At 45.7% G+C, this 7020-nt stretch overlaps 1 protein-coding gene across 1 annotated transcript in view; it reads left to right on the forward strand.

Annotated features, from left to right (window-relative positions):
- TIAM2 (TIAM Rac1 associated GEF 2) overlaps positions 1 to 7020 on the forward strand; it is a 111954-nt gene that overhangs the window by 70623 nt on the left and 34311 nt on the right.

The raw sequence follows: 7020 nt of genomic DNA on the forward strand, positions 1-7020 counted from the left end.
GCAAGTGTTGATTCCCACCTGCACCTGAGGTGGGGAGAAAAAGATGGAGTTCTCCTATCCCTAGGTACAACAGTCAATACAAACATTATTTTTTTTTCTTTAAAGAAAATAGTTTCCTTCTTTATTTGAAGTGAAGTACTAGTAGGAATCCTTGACCCTGGCCCAACCTCCTGCCTGACCTGTGGCATGCCACCAAAGAGTACTGCAAACGTGGCCATTTGTATACTAGGATGGTTTGACAAGGAAAATCTAAGCTCAGGTGTTCTGAGGGTCACATAAAATTACTATTGTATTCATTTACTACATTTATTTTTGGCTGAAGAGAAACTATTTTTGGAATGTTGTCATTTTGTTATAAAATATATAAAACATAAACTTTGCCATTTTCACCACTTTTAAGTGTGCGCTTCATGGCATTAACATTCACGGTATTGTGCAAACCATCACCACTATCCATTTCCAGAACGTTTTCTTCCTGCCAAATAGAAACTCAGTACCCGTTAGACAATAACCACCCATGCATCCCACCCCCTAGTCCCCTGGAAGCCTCTGTTACACTTTCTGTCTCATTTGCCTGTTCTGGTTATGTCATGTGAGTTTTTGTTTTTTTTTTTAACATCTTTATTGGGGTATAATTGCTTTACAATGGTGTGTTAGTTTCTTGTCACATGAGTTTGATCGTATAATATTTGTCCTTTTGTTTCTGCATAATGTTTTCAAGGTTCATCCATGTGGTAGCATGTATCAAAACTTTACTCCTTTTATGGCTGAATGATAGTCCATTGTGTATATATATATATATATATGTATACACACACACACACACACAGTACATTTTGTTTTTCCATTCATCTATTGATGGACACGTGGGTTGTTTCCACCGTTTGGCTGTTGTGAGTAACGCTGCAGTGACACTGGCATACAAATATCTGTTTAAAACCTTGTTTTCACTTCTTCTGGGTGTGCCACTCAGAGTGGAATTGCTGGGTCATGTGGTAATTCTATGTTTAGCTTTTTTGAGGAACAGCCCAACTGGCTTGCACAGCCAGCGCTGCGCCGTTTTACGTTCCCACCAGCAGTGCACGAGGGTTCCAGTTTTTTTGTTTTTTTGTTTTTTTGGCGGTACGCGGGCCTCTCACTGTTGTGGCCTCTCCCGTTGCGGAGCACAGGCTCCGGATGCGCAGGCTCAGCGGCCATGGCTCACGGGCCCAGCCGCTCCACAGCATGTGGGATCCTCCCGGACCGGGGCACGAACCCGTGTCCCCTGCATCAGCAGGCGGACCCTCAACCACTGCACCACCAGCAATATCCCCTTTCCTACATTTTTAACAGTTCTTAGTTAGCTCTTCTTTCAGAAATTGTCTGTCTGACATGATCTTTGTAAGTACACAGTCCAGTTTTAATTGACTTTGAGATTATAACTCTGTTTTATATTTCTTCCTTTTGTCTTAAATACAAAACGAGTGGAGGAAATGTAAACTATGATGGGTATTTTAAAAAATTTATAGCAGGACCACACCCCAGTTGGGTTTAAACTAATACTCGTAGGAGCCGGTCCTTAGGTGACTGGCCATTGGCCCAGCCCCAGGTGACTGGTGGTGGTGCTCAGTGTGGGATGGGTGGATGGGGTGGGATGGAGCCTGCCAGCTGCAAAGCAGGGTCAAGCGGCCACTGGCACCTGGCCTCACCTCTCTTCTCTGTTTCCCTTTCTTACCCCCTGAATTCCTCCCCCCATTCCCTAGCCACCTCTTCCAAAATCTCTCTTTCCTTTCTTCTCAGTTCCTCATACAAACCAAATACTCAGCTCCTTTCACTGGCCTGGTTATGCCCCCAGGAAGCAATTTCTTTTACTAAACTGCAGTCATCAGCATTTTTAGTCTTTCTGCTCTGTTCTCTCTCTGGTGGGTTATTTACTTGTGGGAACCCAATATTGTAGCTCAAATTCATCATTTTTTTGGAAGCAGTGGATCCTAGAGCATCCAATAGATGCGTTTGGATTGCTTTGTCTTGACTTTTTTAAAAAAGGAGAATGCTAAGGCGACACTCAAGAAGCTAGGCTCTCTATTTAAGGTCAGTGTGGCCGTGCGGCACTGGCGCAGGTGGCAGCTTTGGGGAGATCATTAACGCCATTAGGGATAATGGTTTCCTCTCTGTTACAACGTTTGAGTTCCCCATTAAAATTCTTAAGGAGGAAATTAAATTCTTTTCCAGGTTTTATTTTATGTGAAGATTCAATCAGATAAATCCGCAGGAAGTTACCATGTTGAGGCTATTTCCATTTCTCTTACTTAATGCCTATCATAACTAAACAAAGGTTTTTAAGGTGAACATTGGAGCACCAGTTAGAAATTTAGAAGAGGAGTGAACTGCAGTTCAGCTTGAAATTGGAGCTCTCTGAGCCCTAATTTTCATTGCTAAGATGATTAAAGGAAAAAGCAAAAGGTATCAAGGAACACAGAAGAAAAAAATATTAAAGAATATTAGCATGTCGAGCATTTGCTGTCAGGTTCCTCTCAAGTCTAGGGTAGTTATCAGCTCACCTTTTTCAAATTTGAAGATATCTATCTATAATAATGCATTTCAGTATATTTAAAAAAAATCCTAGCAAATGCCTAGCAGCTACTCGGTTTACATATTCTTTGTTCCTTGGGGAAAAGAGAATCTGTGATCATCAAAAGTGATCGCTGTGATGGATAGTAGTGAAAAGGAAGTTTTGAATTGAAGAGTTAAAAAATAAAATTTCTCTTCTCTCATTATGTTTAGCCTCCTAGAAACAGCAGGTTATATCTAAAAGCAATGCTTTCCTATTTTCCAAACGGTGATTTGGGAGTTTTAGGGTGCCTGTCCAGCGGGTGCTGGTCCTGGGTCTTTCGGGACGGCCCTGGCGCTGTCCCATGGTGCCCACAGGAGGTGGTAACTCCCCAGAGGGGAGACCTGTCTCTGGTTCCTGGGCTTCTCATGCTGGCCCGTCAACCTTCTCAGGGGTCATTAACTTCTTTACACATAAGACCCTGGTTGAACCTGGGCTGTTTGGGGTATTTTTACTAACAATGTTCTACACTTGAGAATCAGGAATAATGTCCCTTGAAAATCAAATGCAGCCTGGCTTGAAGATGCACAGCTGTAAGTAGGGCTTTTGACAGCCCCGCAATTTCTGCAAATGGTTCATAATTGATTGCCGCCATTCTCCTCAAGGGTGCCTATTACTGTCACAGCTCTTTGTGTGCCCCTGTCAACCTCTCCGGTTTAGGGATTTTTTTTTTTTCAATATTGTTAGCAATCAGCTCGCACTACTGCAGTAGTTTGGAGTCTGAAAGGAATAAACAGTTCCTTTGGAGGTGAGGGAGTTGAAGGAGTTTCTGGTTTGTTCTGGGAACTTGAGGTGTGTAAAGCAGTCCCCACAGAAGTGCCGCTTGCTTTGTTTGCCACCCTCTGAGCTGGCTCTGAAGATGTGGCACTTCGTGGTCCTGCCGTCTCCCCGTGTGCCCTAACCTGGCACCTTCCCAGAGCAGGCGGGTTCAGGGCATGGGGTGGAAATCCAGAGCAAGGGGGTGAGCCTTCCCCAACCCCCAGGCTGCCTTGAAGGAAGAGCTTGGTGGCGCTAGGAAGCCCTTGTGAATGTGACTTGAAAGAACAGTTTGGGATTTTTTTCACTGCCTGGGCTGAGAGTGAGAGAGAACGCGTGTCTTACTCATTTCCCAGCAGCCGACTTAGATGGAATCATTTCTCCCAGAGGGTGCAGGTTTCTTTGAACTTTTCCTTTCTATGTACAGCATGTAAGTAAACAAGGGCTTTGATTCTCAGGGATGTACCTTCTGATCCAAATGTAGGCATGCTTGCGTGGTTTTCTTTTCTCTGTCTTGAAAGTTGATTTCACTCTAAAATGTCTAAAGACTGTTATGCAGACAAGATAAGCCTTTCTTTCCGGAAGGGATCCGGGCAGTAATCTTCAAGCACTCTTTACAGCTCAGGATTAAGAGAATTTCTTTTGGATACTAGTTGTTCTGTGGCACTGTCAACTTTTCCTTCCTCATTCCAAGGATGCATAGGTCTCTAAATGGATCTCTGAAATAGTTTGTCCTTTTGAAATAGAAAGGTATCAGAAAGTCCTAGGGAAATTTCAAAGATTTACTCTGTAAAATATGTTTGAAGAGAGAGAAGGATAATTTGAAGACAGTAAACAATTTTATGCTTTGTCAAATTTTCTTGGAGTGTTGTACATACTTGTATTGGGCGTATTGCTGTAAAAGAAAATCCACAAGAGTGAAACCCGTTTTCTGTAAGGTAAGCAGTGTTTTACTTCTCTTATTCCTGTTTAAATATTTTTTTTTCAGCTTTTTAGAAAAATTTTATGTAATCACCTAGGGTAGCTTTGGCAGTGATTATTCTTGCAGTTTGTAGGCGTTGTGTTGATAGAACAGAGAGCACTGAGGATCTGGAGACATATAGCCTTGACAACTGTGTGTTGTGCTATTTGCAATTTAATCATATTTAGAATATATTTTGTCCTGCTTATTTTTTCAAGGTAGAAAAAAGGGACATGTACTGATGGTTAGGTTTTGGTACCTGGCATGAACATAACTTGCGTTTAATATTTAATGCCTGCTCACCCACTTAGCTTAACCTTTTGAGTTTTTTGCATGAATTGCTTTTAAGAGCTTGCATCTCTAAGAAGCTACAGGAAAAGAAAAAGATTCGTGGATCGTGTGATTTATTTTTCAGCATTTTTAACTATGTATCTTTCTTGCCTGTCTTTGAGTATCCTGCATTATTTCAGGATCTCTTGGTTGTCAGATGCTTTTGTTAAAAAGTCCAGTGAGAATAGAATTTATTTGTAAATAGTAGTCTTTCTACATGGTTGCTGTTGAATAGATTAATCATGATCCTTTTTCAAAAACTAAACATACCTATTTCTAAATGTATGCTATCTGACGTAATTCCTATAGGAGTGAACAGAGAGGCTGCATCCTTACAGCAAACCCATTTGTCCCTGAAAAATGATCTGGGGCCTGATGTTCCCCAGTAGTGAGACAATAATCTTTCACAGTGATTCAATTCCGGGTAGCCTTTTCTTGTAGGTAGTGGTATAATAGAAAGAACTCTTGATCTCAGTAGTTGGAAACCTGAATCTGTATCCTGGGCCACCAGGCTTTACCACTGCGTGCCCTGGGGCAAGGTACCTGGTCTTTCTAAGTCTCTGTGTCCTCATCTGTAAGTAAAAATAACAATAGCTCCAAGCCTGTGTAGTGGAGAGGGTCGTGGGTGACTAGAAGCCCAGACATGAGAGATTGATTATTAGGTGAGCAGTAACCCCGCTTCCCGACGTGGCTCAGACATTTGCACGTTTTGAATGCTTTCCCACTCTGCTCACCTAATGCACGACTCAGCCACAAGGCTGCCTACCCAGTCTTCTTGAAGTTAGTGTCTGTGGTCAAATCCTGCTGAGCTGTCCCCTGAGATAAAAAAGAATTGGAAGCTGAGGGCCTTGGCCATGGAGTCCTCTTAGCTCTTTGTCATCTGCATGGAGACAAAGCCTGCCCATCTTTTAGCTTATTTTTCTTAGGTAGACTGTTGTGAGTTGATGACCTTTTCTAAAGGGCTGTTCAAATGACTGAATAAAAGCAGTGTACGTTAGGTTTGCCTTTATCCTTAGCAGGATAAAGAGATGTGAATGAGAGATGCTTAGGAGGTCTTGCAGACTCTTCGCCTTTTGGAAGAGAGGCATCACTTCAGGGCAGAGAGAGTCACCAAGGGCACAGAAGGATGCAGGCTGGGACGGATCAAAGTAGAACTGAGTTCCGCATTAGCTCTCCAATGCACTGTTATACATTTCTAGCACCCTGCTTCCTTTCGGAAGGGACTTGGGGGCAAGTTGGTGAACTTGTTTGAAATGTCTGGGATTCATTTTCATTGGCGTCTGAAAGGCCATTTGGTCTCTTTGTAGTTTGCTGGATTTTAAAAAAAATTTCCCGTTTTCCTAGCTTCAGGGTGTTAGCCCCCTGTTCTTGGTCCGTCCTTGATCGTTAGGGCCTGATGTGCCGGGGAGATGCCAAGTCTTTGCTGGAGTGAATGGAAGGGGCATCACTGCCCTCTTTGTGGCCAAGGATTATTTATACACTGTGTCCCACAGGCTTCGATGCCACTCACAGTGTCAGATGAGGGAAGGAAAGAAAGAAGGAAAACCAAATCTCAGCGCCGGGCGTGGGCAGGCCTGTTGCGAGTGGAGGTGTGGGGTGCCTCACGCCCTGCAGCGGGAAGACGCCGAGTGGGTGGCTTCCTGGCCGCAGCCTGGGACAGGAGGACGTGCCCAGTGGAGGAGGGGACACGGTGGCAGGGGGAAGAAATCTCACCGGTGCTGGCCCCTCTCTCCACTTCCTCTCACAGCCCCTACCCCCATCGACGTGGCTGTGGTCCTAAAGGGGTCTGCGTTAGGCCCGGTGTGTCCGTGGACAGGGCACACCGGCCAGTGGAAGGGAGCTGTCACTGCTGGCTGAGAGCTGTGGGCCACCTGGGGCCGGAGACCCAGAAGCTGCCCCCAGCTGGGTGATGCCTGACGAGGGCCCAAAGGCCTGAACCTCTGCCTTGGGGGCTCCTAGAGCTCCGGCGCGGGGCTGGCTCGCCCAGGGGGCGGGGCCCTGCGCTCACGTGGGATGTGCCCGTGGGCAGGCAGCAGGGGCGGGGAGCCCGGTGGCACAGGTCTCTGCTCGGGGAGGCCTGGGGCCGCCGCGCCCCCTGCTCTCCGGCTGCACCTGTGAGGTGGGGACCCCAGCACCCGAGAGCTCACTCAGCCACCTTCCCTTTGTGCCCCGGTGGCGGGGCTTTCCTGTGAACTCGCTGGCTCCGTGTCCCTCTGGCCTCTTCCTTCACTCTGCCCTCCGTTGTCCCCAGCCCTCTGCTTCCCCGGCCTCCATCCCCTGCTCTCTCGCTCTCCTCCAGGCACTCCCTTTCCATCCTGTTTTTCTGGGCAAAGGAAAACGTTGTCTTGGCGAGGCATCTGCAGAGTCAAACAGTGGAAGAGAA

The sequence above is a fragment of the Neophocaena asiaeorientalis genome, unplaced genomic scaffold (assembly GCF_003031525.2).
Source record: "Neophocaena asiaeorientalis asiaeorientalis breed wild unplaced genomic scaffold, Neophocaena_asiaeorientalis_V1.1 scaffold123, whole genome shotgun sequence".
Classification (NCBI taxonomy): Eukaryota; Metazoa; Chordata; class Mammalia; order Artiodactyla; family Phocoenidae; genus Neophocaena; species Neophocaena asiaeorientalis.